We start from the raw sequence: 20,338 nt of genomic DNA, 5'->3' as shown, positions 1-20,338 counted from the left end.
CCCTCCTACCACTTGTCACAGTTGGCACTATATCATCACGCGTATTTGTGACACTATTTCTTCCACCACCAGAGAATAAACCTAGGAGGCTGAGGGCTTTATACCGTCCTACAGGGTCTGTCAGGGCCTGGCATCTAGTAAGCGCTCAATAGTTCAGTAATCGATTTCAATAATGTGAGGACGCCCCTGACCCCTCCCACCCGGAGACCAAACCACAGTGGAGGATCAGGGTGGCCCTACGGCCTCCGAGCCTCATTTTTGCCCTAGCTGTCCCACATGAAGGTCCTCGGTCCCAAGGGAAGGAGGTTTGAGGCTGCCTCCGCCTGGTTCGCACAACGAGAGTTCTCCTCCGAGCGGCTGGGTCAGCAGCCACACCGGCGTCCTCCGGGACGGGGGCGGGGCCATCGCGAAACGTCACTTCCGGTGTACACAGCCGGTCCGGGCGGTGCGCAGGGGGCCGGGGCGCGTCGCAGGTGAGGAGCGGGCGAGTGCAGGCATTGCCTGGCGTGGGCGGGAGGGGCTGGGGGCTGGCTTGTGCCGGTGGGTCGTGGCTGGGGCTGGAAACTAGACGAGCTCGCGGGGCGCCGCTCCGCTGGGGGCCGCAGGGCGCAGAGCTGTAGGCTCCCGCCCCTTGCCCGTCCGCTGTGGAGGACGCCGGGCTCTGGGGGTGCTGGCCGGCGGACGGAAGCCCAGAGGGGCCTCCTGGCTCGTGCCCCGGCAGGGGGGAGCGGCGGGCACCCTGGGGGCGCGGGGCTGGCGGGTGCGTGGGGGAAGCGCTCCCTCAGACCGGCGCCGAGACCGGCTCCCGGAAGCCTTCGGAGCGGTCGGCGGAGGGACGGCGGCCTGTGGGAGGCCGGGGTCCGCCGGGACTGGCTGGGGACGTGGCCCTCACGCCGCCCCGCGGCGGCCCGGCCGGTTGCGCACACCTTCCCGGCGATGCCGGGCCGCCGCAGTAGACGATTTTCCGTCCCTGCCGAGCCCGCTGGCGCAGTCGGGCTGGGGGAGGATCCGCGGGGACCCCTGGAGGGCTGGGGCTGAAGAGGATGGAGGACCCGCGCGCGTCGGCGAGCGCAGGGTCAGGGGTGTGTCTTCCTGCCCCGCGCGAGGCGAGGAAAGATGCATGCCTGCTTGGCGTGATAAGAATTTTGTTTATAGTCCTTAAAAAAATCTACCAGATAAACACTCGGCTTGGGAGGGGGCAATTTGAAAATAGCTCGTTCCCGCCCCTCACCTCCATTATAGAAGCTATTCATTCTTTCCTCACATACAAAACAACCCAAAAAAGTGTTGTGACAATACTTTTTAAAATGACAGTCATCTGCCAAATAACCATTGCGAACATTTTGGAGATATCAGTAAATACAAGCAGACAGGTATTGTCATTTTTATGGACTTACTAGTATACCATTGTATATCCTAAATTTAGCCAGGTCCTACCGATGAACATTTAGATCGTTTCCAGTTCGTCACAAGATAAACTCTTTTACCAAAAGGATTTTTTTGATTGTTGTTTGAAAATAAATTTACAAATGAGGGAAATGTAACAATTACTTAAAATTTTTTTTCCCATTGTTGGCCCTGGCCGGTTGGCTCAGTGGTAGAGCGTTGGCCTGGCGTTCAGGAGTCCCGGGTTCGATTCCCGGCCAGGGCACACAGGAGAAGCGCCCATCTGCTTCTCCACCCCTCCCCCTCTCCTTCCTCTCTGTCTCTCTCTTCCCCTCCCGCAGCTGAGGCTCCATTGGAGCAAAGTTGGCCCGGACACTGAGGATGGCTCCGTGGTCTCTGCCTCAGGCGCTAGAATGGCTCTGGTTGCAACAGAGCGACACCCCGGATGGGCAGAGCATCCCCTCCTAGTGGGCGTGCCAGGTGGATCCCGGTTGGGCGCATGCGGGAGTCTGTCTGACTGCCTCCCTGTTTCCAACTTAAGAAAAATACAAAAAAAAATAATTTTTTTTCCCATTATTGATGTTTGAAAAATTCTCCATCCTAATGTTTAAATATTCCATCGATGTTTCCTTCTGATTTCATGGGGTGTTTTTTTTTTCTGTTTACTTTTAGCTATTTATTATACGTAAAATTCGGTTTTGGATTAAGATATGAAATATATATATTTTCAGAATGGATTAGTTGTCCCAATATAATTGAAAACTTATAACTGCCATTTTATCACATTTTAGACCTAAAGTTCTCAGTGTTTGCAAAAGGTTTTCTTACAAGTTTGTATTTAGATTTGTGTGTGCTGTTTTTAAATTCCATTCACAGTAATTTTAAAAATTATGTTCCTTTACAAATCCAGGAAATAATGTCATGTTGAGATTTTTTTCTCTTTCAAAGTAAAAAAGTTTAGTTTACTGTTGTTTTATTTGCTTTCTTGCTGACAAGATAATAAACCATATGAAGAGTTCAGGTTTGTTGTGGCAACTTTTCAGTCTGGCATTTGAGATTCTAATCTTCCTCTATTTTTGCACACGAATACGTAGGTTAGCATTGGAGACCAAGATAGAAAAGTTCTCAGATTCCCTTGGCAAGCCTAGATTTTTCAATCTAAAATTATCTCTGGATTTTTGGAAGACAGCATGTTTTAAGCATCCTCTTAAAAAAAATTTAAAACAAATTGCACATAATTCTGTTGAAATTTTTACTAAGTGTTTATCCTGTTGAAAACCTGGAGTTTAAAAACACCTGCTTTATGTTAAATAGGTCTTCCAAGTCAATAGGAAAATAATTGTATCTGAGAGTTAGTAGGCTGGGGCATCAGATGGGTTGGGTGTCCACTCTCTCCCTTTCCCCCTGTGACTTTGTTCTTAGTGGAAAATGATGACCTTCCTTGGCAGACAGAATTGTTGGCTTGAACAAGGAATTGCTTTATTTTGGAGCTGCAGAAATGCCATTTTCTCTTAGTATAAGTTTGCTGAGAACCTGAATGTGTCAAGGGTTGTGCTTCAAATGTCTCTACTGAAACTGCCCTCTTGAGGGACCCCTGATTGATAGATGCAGTGGGTGCTGCTTACTCATTTCCCTTGACCTTGACCATAAATACTTGGCATGGTGAGCCATGCTTTCTTGCTGTTGTGAATTTCCTCTTGTTTGGCCTTCTTGACTTAGAGCTGTTGTGGTCATTTTTCTAACTTTGTGCCTGTGCTTTTCCACTTGTCTCTGCTGCTTCTCTTCTACCCACATCTGCCTGGGCATATTTTCTAACGCCTAGCTTCAGGTCTCTACCCCTGTCCCCAATACATGTTTCTTCCCACTCATTTGGTATGTGATTTCTATGTAGAGATGCATGTCACCCCTCACCCTGCCTCAGTAACCCATTCAGTAACTCCAGATCAGTCTTTGCTGCAAGTGATTTCTTTCTCTTTCTCTTACGACCCTGGACATTTTCCTGAGGTCATGCTTTCTCTAGGTGATGGAGCCCTTCAGTGCTTCTCAAGGTGGCCTGTCCTTCAGGACACTAAGGTTCTTTATTTTTTAAGGTGTTTTTCTTTTTTAATTTTTATTTTCTTGGTTTTAGAGAGAGAGGAAGGGAGAGAAAGAGAGACAGAAACATATATGTCCTGATTGGGGATTAAACCTGCAACCTTTGTCTATCAGGACACTTGAACCAACTGAGTTGTCTGGCCAGTGCTCTAAGGTTGTTGTGGTTGATATATCACATCTCTTATTCCTCTTTGATTTGGGTTATATTTGCCTTATGCCTTCTATCCCTACAACTTGATTTCAACTTTGTACCTTTGCTTAGGGACTTTAGACATAATCTGGTTTCACCTTGGATGAGAAAGATGAAATCTAGTGAATTTTGCCTAACTTGTGGTAGCTCAGTGGATAAAGGGTCAACCTGGAATGCAGAGGTCGTCAGTTTAAGACCCTGGGCTTGCCCGGTCAAGGCACGTACAAGAAGCAAGGTGATGCTTCCTGTCCCCCCCCCCCCCATCCTTTCTCACTTTTCCTCTTCTCTCTCTAAAATCAATAAAAAAAAAAAAATTTCTTTGTATTTTTCTGAAGTGAGAAGCAGGGAGGCAGAAAGACAGACTCCCGCGTACACCCCACCGGGATCCACCTAGCATGCCCACTAGGGGGCGATGCTCCATTGCAACCAGAGTCATTCTAGTGCCTGAGGCGGAGGCCATGAAGCCATCCTCAGCACCCAGGCCAACATTTGCTCCAGTGTAGCCTTGGCTGTGGGAGGGGAAGAGAGAGACAGAGAGGAAGGAGAGGGGAAGGGGTGGAGAAGCAGATGGGCGCTTCTCCTGTGTGCCCTGGCCGGGAATCGAACCCGGGACTTCCACACACCGGGCCAATGCTCTACTGCTGAGCTAGCCGGCCAGGGCCAATAAATGAAATCTTTTTTTTCTTTTTTTTTTTTTTTTGTATTTTTCTGAAGTTGGAAACAGGGAGGCAGTCAGACAGACTCCTGCATGCGCCCAACCGGGATCCACCCGGCATGCCCACCAGGGGGTGATGCTCTGCCCATCTGGGGTGTTGCTCTGTCGCAACCAGAGCCATTCTAGCACCTGAGGCAGAGGCCACGGAGCCATCCTCAGCGCCCGGGCTAACTTTGCTCCAATGGAGCCTTGGCTGCGGGAGGGGAAGAGAGAGACAGAAAGGAAGGAGAGGGGGAGAGGTGGAGAAGCAGATGGGCGCTTCTCCTGTGTGCCCTGGCCGGGAATCGAACCCGGGACTCCTGCACACCAGGCCAACGCTCTACCACTGAGCCAACCGGCCAGGGCCAATAAATGAAATCTTAAAAGAAAAAAGGAAAAAATATCTAGTGAATTCAGTCAGCATGTATTTATGAAGTTTTTGCAGTGTAGACCAGTTACTGTACTGGAAGATTGAAACACAGAGCCACAAGGCACAGCCTGGAAAAGAACACCGAATAAGCGATTGCCATAGAGCATAAGTGCCTAGAGAAGCAGGAGATACATATAAGCTTGACCAGGTTTTAAAGATCTTGTCTGTTTCATTCACTGCTGTTATCTCCAGGGCCTAGAACATTGTGAACACTAGAACAATGTTCTGGGAAACAATTAAGTTTTTGTTAAGTCAGTGAATCAGTGATCATCTAAGAATGAAATCAGAATACATGGTATAACAAAGCTTCTCTCTATAGGAAAAATATAAGCCAAGAGACATTTTGTAAATGTAGTTTGGAGAATTTCAGGGAAAACTTTTAAGTTCAACCGAAATGACCCAGTTTTAACCCCAGGAAAGCATGATTGGAATGTGTTTGTAGCCTGAATGCTTAAACTTAATTTTATATCCTCAAAAGAAAGACCGCATTTCTAAAAGCAGGGGTTTAGGATGTATCTATGGAAGGTGGGGTGGTGGGTCCACGTGAGGAGTTGAGTGATGTGTCTGTAGCACTGTGTGGAGGCCGTGAGCAGAGGAGCTGTATGCAGTTCCCCACTGGGTCTCTGTACTACCGGGTGGGAGCATCCCTATGGATACCTTTAGTCAGGAGAATCTTTCCTTTGCTTTCCTACCATGTTCCTAACACCCCCTGATTAGAACATGGCTTCACATGAAGATTTCTTGCCAGAGAGAGCATGTGAGAGCTTTGCATCCAGACTGCTTGGATCAGATTCTTGTCTTGGGCTGCTGGCTAATCTTGTTGTTTCCTTATCTATAGAATGGGGTAATAGTAAACCTTCATTTTTGCTAACTTGGCACCTGCTAAGTACTTAGTATTAGCTCTCATTAGTATTTATAAACTTAGTAACTGGCTTTCTGGTTAATACATCAGTTGTCTTTGAGCTTAGACAGCCTGAATCAGTGCCTCTTAAACCTGGGTACACGAGCAAAGCTGAGCACTAGAAGGTAGAAGTCATGACAGATAGGCTCTTTCCAAACTGCTCATCTGGAGAATCCAGCTGCATTTGTCAGGGAAGAAGTTCCTGGAGAAGGTTGTACTTGAGCTGAGTACTATGGGAAAAAGTTTGTGAATCCAGCACCACAGTAAGGGGAATAGATAGGGCAATGACCAGTACAAAAGTGTAGATGTGAGCAAGCATGAGATAATGTGAGCTGCAGGAGATTTAGGGTAAAGGGTAGCCAGGTATGAGTAGAGGGAAATGAGATTGCAGAGGAAAGTAGGGCCAGCTCCTGAAGAAATACTAACAGTATCTACCTTAACTAGGTACTAACAATGCCTCAGACGCAATATTAATCTCTTAGACTCACTGTGCTGGTCAGGTTTTGTGCTTAAGACCTTTGTGTATATTACTTTAGTTCTTGTAACAACTCTATGTTGTAGATACCTTTTATTAGTATTATAGGATAAGTGACATGTTGACTATCACTTGATAGGGCTGTCTTGATTCAGCATGCACATTTTTAAAAAAGATTTTATTTATTGATTTTATCGAGAGAGGGGTAGGGGGACGCAAGAAGTATCAACTCATAGCTGTTTCTCTTTAGTTGTTCATTGATTGCTTGTTGTATGTGCCTTGACCAGGCAAGCCCAGGGTTTCAAACCAGCGATCTCAGCATTCTAGGTTGACGCTCTATCCACACTGCCATCACAGGTCAGGCCCTCATGCACATTTCTGAAAGGCTAACCCTTGATATCTTGTACATTTAAAAGCTCTTTGTGACTCCTGTTTCCTGATGAAGCCCAGTTCCACCAAGATCCTCTGACTTTATGAACTGTCTTGGGAAAAAGTGTGAAAATATGTGTATCTTAAAATTGAATAAAACAGCATGTGTGCATATAAGCATCAAGTTCAGAGAAATATTCAGTGAAAAAGGCAAGATCCATAACAATATGTATATATGCCCATTTATATAAAAGAGGGAGGGAGGCCTGAAATAGGTTGCTAAATGGAAAATTTTCTAGAATAGTAGAAAAGAAACAGTGCTTGTCTTTCAAATGAGGCTACAGAAAGCTAGGCAGTTAGACTTACTAGCTTTTCTTGTGTACTTTTATATAGTATGAATTTTTCACTCTGTTTCAAATCGTATTTCAGTTAAAAACTAATCAAAATAGCCTGACCTGTGGTGGTGCTGTGGATAGGGCATCGACCTAGAGGCTGAGGTTGCCAGTTTGAGGCCTGGTGCCTGCCTGGTCAAGGTACATAAGAGAGGCAACTATGAGTTGATGCTTCCTGCCCCTCCCTTCCCCTTGCCTCTCTCTCTTCTCTGTAAAATAAATAAATAAAATCTCTTAAATAATTAATAAAAGTAAAAAGTTAAATGTCTGCTGTGTAGATAGCAGTCATTTAGAGAGAGAATGTAGTATAGAGGTTAAGAGGAAGGACTCTATCCAGATTGCTTGGGTTTGAGTCCTGCCTCTGCCATTTACTAGTCACTAACCCATAAGTTATAACCTTTACCTCCTTTGACTCTGTCTGAAACAGTGGATCTTGAATAAGGGTAACTTCTAGAAAAAGTGCAAGAAGAGAAAAGGGCAAAAAGGGACTTATTCCAAGGGTGATGTGCATTCCAAATGGACTGAAGTGGTAGGAATGAGACAGGACAGAGCCTTGAGGGAGACTGAAATTGGGGTACGCTGTGTGCTCGCAGGTTATCGTTAATTCGGTGGAGTTTTTCTTAGCATATATAAAATAATGATAGGATTTATAAACAATAATGATAACATCTTGAGCTTTGAAATGTGACTTTACCTTGATCTTTTAGGTGAGGTGTTTCTGTGTAATTTATTTAATGACCCCTTAATGCAGGACATGTAGGTTACTTTCAGGTTAATGCTTATGGATAATGCTGCTAGTGAGCATCCTGGATGCAGGCTTCCAGATTTCCTGAGTGTTTCTGGGATTCATTCTAGATGTTACTACTTTTTTTTCTTTCTTTTTTAACCCTTTTGACTGTGTTCCTTGTGTCTGGGCCTCTGTCAGATACGCATTTTTTCAAACTGGTTGTTGCAAAGAATCATAATGGAAAATTTTTCTTATTAAAAATGATTTGGAGCCCTGGATGGTTGGCTCAGCAGTAGAGCATCAGTCTGCTGTGTGGAAGTTCTGGGTTTGATTCCCAGCCAGGGCACACAGGAGAAGCGCCCATCTGCTTCTCAACCCCTTCCCCTCTCCTTCCTCTCTGTCTCTCTCTTCCCCTCCCGCAGCCAAGGCTCCATTGGAGCAAAGTTGGTCCGGGCGCTGAGGCTGGCTCCATGGCTTCCACCTGAGGTGCTAGAATGGCTCCAGTCACAATGGAGCAACACCACAGATGGGCAGAGCATCGCCCCTGGTGGGCATGCCGAGTGGATCCTGGTCGGGCGCATGTGGGAGTCTGTCTCTCTGCCTCCCCACTTCTCACTTCTGAAAAAAAAAAAAAAAAGATTTGGGAATTAGGTGCTAGTGAGATGGTAATTACGACTGTGGAATTTGGGAATACGTGAGTCTCTCCCCACCCCACTCCCATGACCCAGAGATGGATGTGTGTGCCTGAGAACGGAGGCAGAGGAGAGCTGGCTTAGCTACCAGACTTGAGCACTTGCTGCAGGCTGTGGTAACCCAGGCAGGGGGAGAGGTGAGAGTGGTCCATCCACCAGCTCCCAAGGACCTGAAATAGGTTGTTCTGCGCCTGGGACTTGAGGTAGCAGAAGATGCACATACTTGTACTTAAGTAATTTTGTAATGCAAGGTGATCCTGTCCTCAGTAGTGTCCATGTTCTTCTAGCCTGGAGCTGGCTGAAAGAGGAAGGACTAGTGGGCAGGGAAGTGGGAGGAGCTGTGACCTCCTTCCTCTCTGCAGGACACAGGGCAGCGCTCCTTTTAGTTTGTTTCCAGGAATTTGGGAGTTGGGGCCAGAGCTGCAGGGAGGTAAGATCTTTAAAAATTGTTGTAACTGTGCACTAGTTTGAGGGAGAGGGGGAGTTTATTTATTTATTTTACTAATGGTAGGTCAGAATGAAGAATTTCAGTAGAAGGTAAGATGCTGCCCTCTGACTGTGTAGTTCCTGGCCTCTTCAGAGTGGTAGCTTCCATTTATTGAATGAGACTCAGTATATGCCGAATATTGTCCTTTATAGGTTTAATTCTCAGCACAGTACTGAAGAAATTGAGGCACAAGAGTTCAGGTAACTTAGCTAAGGTCATCAGTTAGTAAGTGCCATTCAACTGATACTGAAAGAGGAATTCTTATCTAGGTCAGTCTGACTCCCAAACCTATAACCTAACTACTGCACTTTGGCAGTGCCTGTTTCCATTAAATCTCTGTATTGGAGCATCTTACCTACAAGGTAAGAAAGAACACGAGCATTTTCTCCTTTTTCTTCCATTAAGGCTTTAAGTAAGCTCCTAGGGAGCAAGACTTCTGTCTGTTTCATTCATCACTGCATCCCAGAGCCTGGAGCAGTGCATGCACATAGTAGGACCTTAGTAAATGCTTAGGTCTGTGAAGGTTCATGGCCTAGATAAGTGACAGACTCCGGAAGCCAGTCCGGTTAGCCACTGCAGGACTGCTCTCTAAGGTTGTCTTCCCTGCCTGTGGGAGGGTTGAGGAGGAGAGCCCTTGAATGTCCTCATTGCTAAATGTTTGACCTGCTGGAATGTTTGTGGGGAAGAAGGAGCTCCCTAGCTCTCTGACTTGCTGTTCTATTTTAGAGATGGGAAGGCATGCTGAATGTATAAAATTGAAGTCTGTTCCCAACCTGGAGGGATCTGCTATAATTTATCCATTGATAAAAATTTTTTAATGGGTGCCTTAAATTTTCAGAAGTGGTCCTGGATCTGAAGTGTAGTTATCTAAAATTTATATACCTCCTCTCCATGGTAAGACAATTTCCAAATTATAGTATGATTTACCCATTTGTATATAAGCTTCTTGATAAATATGTACTTGTTTTTCCCATTGAGGTTAATTTTGGATAGGTTCCACAGTGCAAGTTGTTAAGAATGAGTAACATTATAGAATTTTAAGTTTTCCTAAATACCTTTCAAATAGATACATTAGTTTTTACTAGTTCAGGTTGCTTTTACAAATTTGGAAACTTTAGATAACTGGGCTAAAACTAGGCTTAAACTGCTCTGAGTGGATCAAGGCTTTTTCAACTGTAGCACTGTAATAAAAATAAACTGCAGGTTTTTAATAGATGTGGATATTTTGGTGGTGTTTTTTTTTCAACAAATTTGGTTTGAAAAATTGTATCAGTGCTTTGTGGTTTTAAAAAGTAATTTACTTTAAAGTAGTTCTTTTTATGCCTTTATTTACACTTGAATTTCTATCAAGCAGCACAATTTGTTGTTGGTAAAGTTTTCATAGTGCTTGGGTGCATTTGATGTGAAAATTTTTTTTTTTTTTTTAACAGAGACAGAGCAAGAGTCAGAGCGAGGGATAGATAGGGACAGACAGAAAGGAACAGAGAGAGATGAGAAGCATCAATCATCAGTTTTTCATTGTGGCACTTTAGTTGTTCATTGATTGCTTTCTCATATGTGCCTTGACCGTGGGGCTACAGCAGACTGAGTAACCTCTTGCTCGAGTCAGCGACCTTGGGTCCAAGCTGGTGAGCTTTTCCTCAAACCAGATGAGCCTGTGCTCAAGCTGGCGACCTTGGGGTCTCGAACCTGGGTCCTCCGCATCGCAGTCCGACGCTCTATCCACTGCGCCACCGCCCGGTCAGGCTGATGTGAAAACTTTTAATGGTCCAAAGCCATTTTATTTTTGAAGATTTTATCTATTGATTTTTTTGAGAGAGGCAGAGAAATGAGGGAGGAGGAGTGGGAAGCATAAAATCATTATGTTTCTCATAATGGCCTTGACAGGGCAAGCCCAGGATTTTGAACCAGCGACCTCTGCATTCCAGGTCAATGCTTCATCCACTGTGCCACCACAGGTCAAGCAGGTCTAAAGCCATTTTAGTTTACAAATAAAAACTTCATTCTTCCTTAGCATATTTTTTCAGAAGTTTAAGAGTCAACTTTGTTCATGTGTAGTTGTTTATAGATCAGTCTTTTCTTAGCAAGGCTTCCCTCTGCCCCCCAGCCTGTCCCCATTTGTTTCTTTTGAAGATTTCTGTTTAGCAAGGGTTGTTTATTTGTTGTTGTTTTTTTGTTTTTGTGACAAAGAGAGGGACAGACAGGCAGGAAGGGAGAGAGATGGGAAGCATCAGTTCTTTGTTGCAGCTCCTTAGTTGTTCACCGATTACTTTCTCATATGTGCTTTGACTGGGGGCGGGGGTACAGCAGAGTGAGTGGCCCCTTGCTCAATCCAGCGACTTTGGGCTTCAAGCCAGCGACGATGGAGTCCTATGATCTCATGCTCAAGCCAGCGATCCCTTGCTCAGCCAGCGACCCCATGCTCAACACGCTCAAGCTGGTGACCCCGTGTTCAAGCTGAATGAGCCCGCGCTCAACCTGGCGACCTCGGGGTTTCGAACCTGGGTCTTCTGCGTCCCAGTCTGATGCTCTATCCACTATGCCACCGCCTGGTCAGGCTGACAAGGGTTTTTAGACTCAGTGTGTTTCTCTAATAAAATTCTTTCAAAAGTTTTAATACTTGTTTTCTGTGTGTGTGGGGTTTTTTTTTTGTTTTTTGTTTTTTTTTTGTGACAAGGACAGAGAGAGACAGAGAGAGGGACAGATAGGGACAGACAGGAGAGGAGAAAGAGGAGAAGCATCAGTTCTTTGTTGTGGCACCTTAGTTGTTCATTGATTGCTTTCTCATATGTGCCTTGACCGTGGGGCTACAGCAGACCGAGTGGCCCCTTGCTCAAACCAGATGAGCCTGCACTCAAGTGGGCGACCTCGGGGTCTCGAACCTGGGTCCTCTGCGTCCCAGTCCGACGCTCTAGCCACTGCACCGCCGCCTGGTCAGGCACTTGTTTTGTTTTAATAGCAGCAGGCTTTGAGAATTAGTCTTTTGACTTCATAAGAAGACTAAATACAAGTCTTGGAATACAGTAAGTTGATCTGTTACCAGAAAATCAGACCTATAGCTAAGTCTGTTTTCAGCAGGGCCAAATAATAATGGATTTTAAAATGTTTTTTTATTGGTTTTAAAGAGATAGAAAAACATCTATTTGTTGTTTCACCTTATGTGTTCTTTGGTTGATTTTTTTAATTAATCAATTTATTGATTGATTTTAGAGAGAGACAGAAACATCAATCTGCTTCTGTATGTACCGTGACTGAGAAACCCCCAACCTGGAATGATGCTCTGACCAACTGAGCTATCTGCCCAGAGTTCATTGGTTGCGTTTCTCTTTCTTTCTTTCCTTTTCTTCTCTCTTCTTTTCTTTTCTTTCTTTCTTTCTTTTTCCTTTTTTCTTTCTTTCTTTCTGTCTCTCTCTCTCTTCCTCTTTTTCTTTCTTTCTCTCTCTCTCTCTTTCTTTCTTTCCTTTTTTTTTTTTTTTTTGATAGAGATAGGAAGGGAGACAGAGGAAGGAGAGAGGGTGAGAAGCATCAACTCATAGTTGGTTCATTATAATTCATTGATTGCTTCTCCTGTATGCCTTGATAAGATGTGGGGGAAAGGGGCTCAACCCAAGCCAATGACCTCTTGCTCAAGCCAGTGACCTGGGGCTTCAAGCCAGTGACCTTGGGATCATTTTGATGATCCCACGCTTAAGCTGGCATCCTTGGGGTTTCAAACTGGGGACCTCAGTTTTCCAGGTTGACACTCTATTCACTGCTCTTCCACCGGTCAGACTGGTTGATTTTTTTTTTAAGTGAGAAGAGGGGAGATAGATAAACTCCCGTATGCACCCTGACCCGGATCCACCTGGGAACCCCATATGGGGCCGATGCTTGAATCAACCAAGCTATCCTTAGCGCCTGAGGCTGATGCTCGAACCGATTGATCCACTGACTGCTAGAGGAGAAGAGAGAGAGAAGAGGGAGATGGAGAGAAAGAGAAGCAGATGGTCACTTTTTATGTATGCCCTGACTAGGGATTGAACCTGAGATGTCTGCACGTTGGGTCAACGCTCTATCCACTGAGTCAACCAGCCAGAGCAAGCTGGTTGATTCTTACATGTGCCTGAATGCTTTCAGAGGATTGAATCTGCAGCCTTGGCATATTGAGATGACACTCTGACTACCCCGAAGGGCAATAATGGATTTTTAAAAAATTAAATATTTAGCCTGACCAGGTGGTGGCGCAGTGGTAGAGCATTGGACTGGGATGCAGAGGACCCAGGTTCAAAACACTGAGGTCACCTGGGTTGAGCGAGGGCTCATCGGCTTGAGTGCAGGGTCGCTGGCTTGAGCACGGGGTCACTGGCTTGAGCGAGGGATCATAGACATGACCCCATGGTCTCTGGCTTGAGTCCAAAGGTCGCTGGCTTGAGCCCAATGTCGCTGGCTTGAGCCCAGTGTCTCTGACTTGAGCAAGGGGTCACTCGCTCTGCTGGAGCCCCCCTCCCCCGGTCAAGGCACATATGAGAAAGCAATCAATAAATATCTAAGGTGCCACAGCCAAGAATTGATGCTTCTCATCTCTCTCCCTTCTAGCCTGTCTGTACCCGTCTGTCCCTCTCTCTGTCTCTGTCACAAAAATAATTAAATGTTTACTATCTTTTTATGAAATAATATATGGTTGTTACCTTCCTTTTTTTTTTTTCTTTTTTCTATATTATAGGAAAGGCGAATGGCAGCGGCAGGTGTTACGCTGACCTGAGTTGTCAGTCTCTCCAGGTTGCTCTAGCATGCAGTGTTACCTTCCTTTTCACTTACTTTTCTACTTATTTATGTAGTGACTGTTTAAAAAAATTAAACTACTTTGATTTTCCTCTTTCTTTCCTTGCAAAATACCTTCAGCTTAAACCGAATTAAACTCTTCTTCATCTAAATGACTGTTTTTTAACACATTTGGCCTCTTTTTATTTATTCTTTATTTATTTATCCACACACACATTTCCACCCAACCCTCACCCCACTTTTCCTCTGGTTATCACCACACTGTTGTCTGCGTCCCTGTTATGTACTATATGTTTTTTGACTAATATTTTCTTTTTCAATTTTGGGGTTTTTTTAAAGTTTTTCCATTGATTTGAGAGACACATCAACTCGTTTCACTTAGTGGTTCCATTTAGTGTGCATTCATTGGTTGCTTCTTCTAAGTGCCCTGAGCAGGGGTCAAACCTGTGATCTCCGTGTGCCGGGACAACGTTCTATCCACTAAGCCATCCAGCCAGGGCCCTTTTACCTTCTTTCATCCAGTCCTCCCTAGCCATTTTTTTTTAACTTGTATTATTTTGAAAGTAAATTTTAATTCTGTTGACTTGTGGTTAGAAATTTTTTTTTCTTCTGCTTAAATGGAATTATCAGTTGTTTGTAGTTACCCAATTATAAAAACTTTTCAGATCCTCTCATGATAACTTGCTTTGTTTTGTAGATGAGTGTCATATTTTGTGGAGATAAATTGCTATAGAGCGAGTCAACACAAAAGGCAGTCAGGTGTCATGTGGGGGCAGACCAGCTCCTTGGCAGCAGACACTATTATAGTAGCCTCTGCATCCTGGGTGCCCAAAGCGTTCAGGCTCAGTTCACAGGGTTGACTGTGTTGGTGGAGGATGGGTGTAGAAGCTCCTTTCTTTTAACTATGATAGATTCAGCCTCTGATTAACATTTAGAATTCTATGATTAGAGTTTTTATTTAGTAATGTTTTTTCTATCTACTTGAGTTTTCATCATTCAGTGTACAATGTGGGCTTCAAACTTTGTCAACTGATCAGTTATTCACTAACTTTTTATTTTGTTTTAATGAAGTTTTAGAAGCTACTTCTTGACTAGAAGAAAAAAGTTTAATCTTGGCCTCCTTAAAACTTATTCATTGCCATTTTTACTCAATAGGACTTAAACACATGATTCTTTAAATTAACATGTTTTTAATTAATTAAAATTCTTTGAAAACTGTTTTTATATAATTGGCTAGTGTCCGTTTGCACGTATTTTTCTTTAGGGGCAGTCTGGGCTTGGTGGACGCAGAAGTGTCACTTCCTTTCCTCTGGCCTTGGTTTTCCATGCCTGCTTCTGTTTTGATGTTTTAATGATACCCTCCCTATTCAGTGATTTGTGTTCAGGAAGCTGGGCAGTGATTACTTTTGTTTCTACTTTGTGAACTTCCTCCCCCACTTCCTATTTTTACCCAGCAACTACAGGAAATGTTGCAGCTCCTGGCTGGCTGCTGCTAAGCACTGGTTTTAGGTAGGAGAGGACAAGGCATTAGGGCCTGAGCCATTTCAAGTATTTTCATTACCTCCTTCCTGTAGGAATCAAAGGAACAGCAACCATTGTGTTGGTAAGATGATTTGTCCTCTTCAGCTTGGGAGTAGGGGCAGGTACTGCTCAGCTGGAGGGCAGAGCCTTTGTGAAGTAGGTGAGGGGTTTTTCAGTGGTAACAGTAGAGGTGGGATATAGTGACCCTGTGGACCAGCTGCTGTGGGTGAACAGTATGGCAGGAGCAAAGGGTGGGTTGAAGGGACCTTTTACAAGTAAGGCTGGAAAGGTGGGTTCTGGTTACTTTGGGGGCCTTAACTGGAAGGCTTGGAGTGAACTGAGTAGCCCTATCAGAGCTCTGTGAGATCTCTGACATGGCCTCAGCCTCTATGGCATTCTTCCTCTAAACTCATGGCATTTATTTTCTAAACCACTTGTATAGCATTTACCCACCTCTTTTCCAGTGATACCTCGTACAGGATTTGGTCCTGTTGTAGCTTAATTTATTTAGTTTTTATCATCTTCCCAGGAAGAAGTAACTTTTTACACATTAAGTAACTTGACTAGGAAAAGAGTTCAAAACATTTGTTTAGCAGTTGCTCAATAGTGGTACTGTTGACCTTTTGGGTGGATAATTCTTTGTCTTTAGGTGGACAGGGGACTGTACTGTGCATTGTAGGATATTTTGCAGCATTTCTATTCTTACCCATTAGCACTTCCCCAATTATGACAACCAAAAAATGATTCCAGACATTGCCAAAGGCCTCCGGGGCATGCGTGCATATGTGTGTGTAATCATCTCCTCTGTCGAGAACCTCTGTCCAATAGATTGAATGCTGACTTACTAATTTTGTGAAATGGAATAATATAGAATGTTTAGTTCCTTGGGATTGGAGCCATTTGTTAGTTTCTAATTTCAGTACCTTATATTCATATACATTTTTAGTTTGCTATTCAGATTTTGCACTTGTCTATCCACCAGTTTTGAGGTAAACCTTCTGTGTGCTTTCATTGAAAGAGCTGGGTCCTGAGCATCTGGCAGCCTGGCTTCAGGTCGTCTTATAATAAAGCATTCTCTTCCAATCATAAATGCTTTCTCTGGAAGGCTAGTTCTTGGAAGCCGAACAGTGTGGGTGTAAAAGAGAGGATGAGAGACATTTACAATTTAACAGTAACAATAGCTGACATTCATGGAGCAGTCCTTGCTGTAGAACAGGATTTGCAGGGTGAAATGTAAAGGTTAGAAAGGTAAGGCACAGGGATAATACTTTAGGATTAGGCTCAGGCCTGGCAGTAAATACAGCAGGAGGAGCCAGAGAATGGAAAGATGACTAGGTAAATTTGAAGGACCTGAGGAGGTGTTTTATGAGTCTAGTAGTCTTAGGAGAGGTCTTGACTGGAGAGTTGAATTTGGGTATCATTAGCAGTGCGATGGGTATGATCTTCTAAAGAGAGATCACTTTTTATTGCTCCACCTCAACTTTCTGTCAATTCCAGGAAGCCTACAGCTTTATTTAAATCATCTCCAAAGAGTGAGAAACAGAATGTCTTGGGCTAGATGTTTGACAGAGGTGGAGTAGTCCAGTGCTGGAGCACTCAGCCTCTAGTGGTAGACTACCAGGTCCCAGATCCAGCAATGGCAAGAATGTGAAGAACTCACTTAACCTCTTTAGATGCCTCACCTATCTTACAGGGTCATTGTGAGCATTAAAATAGGTAACAAGTGTAAAGTGCATAGCATAGTGCCTGGCACTTAGTACCCATTCTGGTCATGTCAGCTGTTCTTATTTTACAGTTGTAGTCGGCATTAAGGGAGATTATGTACCTAAAGCCCCAGGTATAATGCTTGACCCATTATAGGTATTTAATGAATGGTTCATTTTGTTGAGGAGTACTGTACTTGTGTGAACATATGTCATCAGTAATCTCTTAAATTTTTTTCATTGATTGATTGACTTTTTAGAGAGAGAGAGAGAGAGACATCAGTTTGTTGTTCCACTTAACCATTCATTGGTTGATTCTTGTATGTACCCTGATTGGGGATAGAACTGCAACCTTGGCATATTGAGATGATGCTCTAACCAACTGAGCTACCCAGCCAGGGCTTTTTTTTTTTTTTTTTTTTTTAAGTAAAACAGAACCTTTTATCTAGCATTTACTGCCTCTGTGGATGTCAGGGCTGACTATAAATGCTGTGCAGAAATAGCCATTAAATAATACTAAGAATGAAGTAATCATTCAACAAACAGCTGTTGAATGTTTACAGTGTACATAGCACTCTGGAATATCTTGAATGAGCTAGATGACTAGGGGTTGGTGGTGGCAGGGAAACGTGAAGGAAACCAACAGTTGTAATACAGTACACAGAAGTAATGCTAAGGTGGGGCTATAAAAAAGGTTGTTACGGTAGCACACAGAATCACTCGTAACTCAGTCTCTGTCAAGGTGGCTTCCCAGAGGAGGTGGTATCTAACTTAGACATCCAGAAGGAGCGAAAGTAAGCCAGGAGAGCTTTCTAGGCAGAGGAAACTGAGTGTGTAGATGTTGAGAGGGAAGACGGCACAGTAAGAACTGGGTACTGTTGGGCAGAGATTGGGGATGGTGGTGTAAGACAGTTGGTAAACGTAGTGGAGCACTGTTTGCGTTTTAAGCGGGAGAATGGCATGATTAAATTAGTCACACAGCAACCAGAGAGGAGCACTCCAATTATTTGGAAAATCACTCAGGTGGCTCTCTGTAATCCATACAAGAGGCAAAGATTGCACTTTGGATTGGCAGTGGAGGTTGAGAGAACAGAAAAGACCTGACAGATATTTAAGAGGGCAGGAGGGTGACTAAATGATTAACTGGATGTTAAGGTGAATGAGGAATAGAGGATAACTCCCTGGCTTCTGACTTGTTCAGGTAGGTAAATGTGTTGCCATTCATCAAGACAGGGAACAAACACGGAGAAGATTGGGGAGAATAGGTTTTGGACATTTGACATGGAGACCTGTTCAGTAGGGATCTGGATATTTGGGATCTGGAGAACAGGAGAAAGATCTGGGTTGGAGAGTTGGACTGGGGAATCCTCCCCAGGGAGAATATGTTGATCTGAGCAACAGACAGGGCACAGCATAGAGCTCTGAAGCACACAGCACTTCAGGTCTGTCAGAAGGGGGTTGGGGTGAGAGGCAACTGAGAATGGCCAGAGGGGCAGGAGGAGAGCTAGAGCTATCTTTTCATATCTTTTAATGTGGTAACTAGAAGGGGAGTCAACAAAGGAGAGTCCTAAGAGGAGAGAGAGGAACTAGATCTTTCAGGCTTTTCTCTTGCCTTATAGTTTTAATTTATGAATGTTAAGGAAAAAAAAAAGTCTCCAAAGCATTTTTCTGGAGTGCATTTCTAAATATGGCTTGTGTCATTCTGAATTGACAGAAAACAAAAAACCATAGAAATGGTTAGGCTTTGAACTTCATAGACAATAACTTCACTGATCTCCCTAAAGAATTTCCTATAGTGTCTCCACATTATCAAGGGTAGATCTTTAAATTTACATTGTTGTGAACTAGAGAGGAAAGAATGTTCTGTATTTTTTTTTCTCTGAAGAGGGAATTTTTTTTTTTGTATTTTTCTGAAGTTGGAAATGGGGAGGCAGTCAGACAGACTCCCGCATGCGCCCGACCAGGATCCACCCGGCATGCCCACCAGGGGGCGATGCTCTGTTGCAACCAGAGCCATTCTAGCACCTGAGGCAGAGGCCATAGAGCCATCCTCAGCGCCCGGGCCAACTTTGCTCCAATGGAGCCTTGGCTGTGGGAGGAGAAGTGAGAGACGGGGGGAAGGGGAGGGGGAGGGGTGGAGAAGCAGATGGGCGCTTCTCCTATTTGCCCTGGCCGGGAATTGAACCCGGGACTCCTGCACGCCAGGCCGACGCTCTACCACTGAGCCACCAGCCAGGGCAGAAGAGGGAATTGTTTATGGAATCATTCAGCTTTTTTTTTTTTTTTTTTTACAGAGACAAAGTCAGAGGGATAGATAGGGACAGATAGACAGGAACAGAGAGAGATGAGAAGCATCAATCATCAGTTTTTCGTTGTGAAAACTCAGCTGTTCATTGATTGCTTTCTCAGATGAGCCTTGACCGTGGGCCTTCAGCAGACCGAGTAACCCCTTGCTGAAGCCAGTGACCTTGGGTCCAAGCTGGTGAGCTTTGCTCAAACCAGATGAGCCTACGCTCAAGCTGGCAACCTTGGGGTCTCAAACCTGGGTCCTCCGCCTCCCAATCCGACGCTCTATCCACTGCGCCACCGCCTGGTCAGGCCAGCTTCTTTTTTGTAACAGCTTTAGTGAAATACAAATATAAATTACCCATTTAAAGTGTATAATTCAATGATTTTTAGTATATTCACAATCATACAACAACCATTACAATTAATTTCAGAGTTTTGTTTTGTTTTGTTTTTTAGCGAAAGAGGGACAGACAGGGACAGACTGGAAGGGGAGAGAGAAGATGAGAAGCATCAACTCGTAGTTGTGGCACCTTAGTTGTTCATTGATTGCTTTCTCATATGTGCCTTGGGGGGAGGGGGCTCCAGCCAAGCCAGTGACCCCTTGCTCAAGCCAGCGACCTTGGGGCCATGTCAGTGATCCTGCACTCAAGCCAGTGAGCCTATGCTCAAGCCTGACCAGCCCATGCTTAAGCCAGTGACCTCGGAGTTTCAACCTGGAACCTCAGCATTCAAAGCTTTATCCACTGTGCCATCACCAGTCAGGCAGCCATCTTGTTTTGTATTTCTTCTTTGAAAGATTCCTCTATATTTGATCATCAATTTTGGCAGGGTAAATTTAGTTGCAAAACCTGAAACTGTAAAAGAACAGATAAATATATTTGACAAAAGTGAGGGGAGTGTGTGTGTGTGTGTGTGTGTGTGTAGTGAAACACATAAACAATAAAGGACAGGCTCTCCAGGGAAATAGCCAGCCCTCTCCACCCATATCAAACCTGAGCTTGAGAAACAGGGTGCTTGATGATCTTGTTACATAGCTGTGACTTTGGAAGTGGAGAGCATGATCTCTTTCTTCCCACAGCACCCATCCTAAGGCCACAGATGCTCAACCACTCCCAGGTTGCCAGTGGCCTGCCAAGTAGAGAGGTAGCTTGTCACATGGATGAATGTAGGCTTGTTCTTATTGAAGCACTTGTCAGAATTTCCTTCCTTTTTAGGATAAATAATAGC

General features: G+C 44.4%; 1 protein-coding gene and 1 pseudogene across 4 annotated transcripts in view; one reads left to right on the top strand and one right to left on the bottom strand.

Moving 5' to 3' along the window:
- The first annotated feature begins 425 nt into the window (after positions 1 to 425).
- Positions 426 to 20,338, top strand: part of GARRE1 (granule associated Rac and RHOG effector 1) — a 92,041-nt gene continuing 72,128 nt past the window's right edge. Inside the window, exon 1 of one of the 4 annotated variants that reach the window (XM_066348263.1) lies at positions 426 to 473. The gene's annotated coding sequence lies outside the window, so the exon portion shown is untranslated. Of the gene's footprint in view, positions 474 to 8,758; positions 8,781 to 20,338 lie in introns of those variants that run through there. The other 3 variants (XM_066348265.1, XM_066348267.1, XM_066348264.1) reach the window with 3 other exon arrangements.
- LOC136381654 (small nucleolar RNA SNORA44) lies at positions 13,532 to 13,675 on the bottom strand (annotated as a pseudogene).

The sequence above is a fragment of the Saccopteryx leptura genome, chromosome 9 (genome assembly GCF_036850995.1).
Source record: "Saccopteryx leptura isolate mSacLep1 chromosome 9, mSacLep1_pri_phased_curated, whole genome shotgun sequence".
NCBI lineage: Eukaryota > Metazoa > Chordata > Mammalia > Chiroptera > Emballonuridae > Saccopteryx > Saccopteryx leptura.
This window is presented reverse-complemented; position numbering and strand designations above follow the sequence as displayed.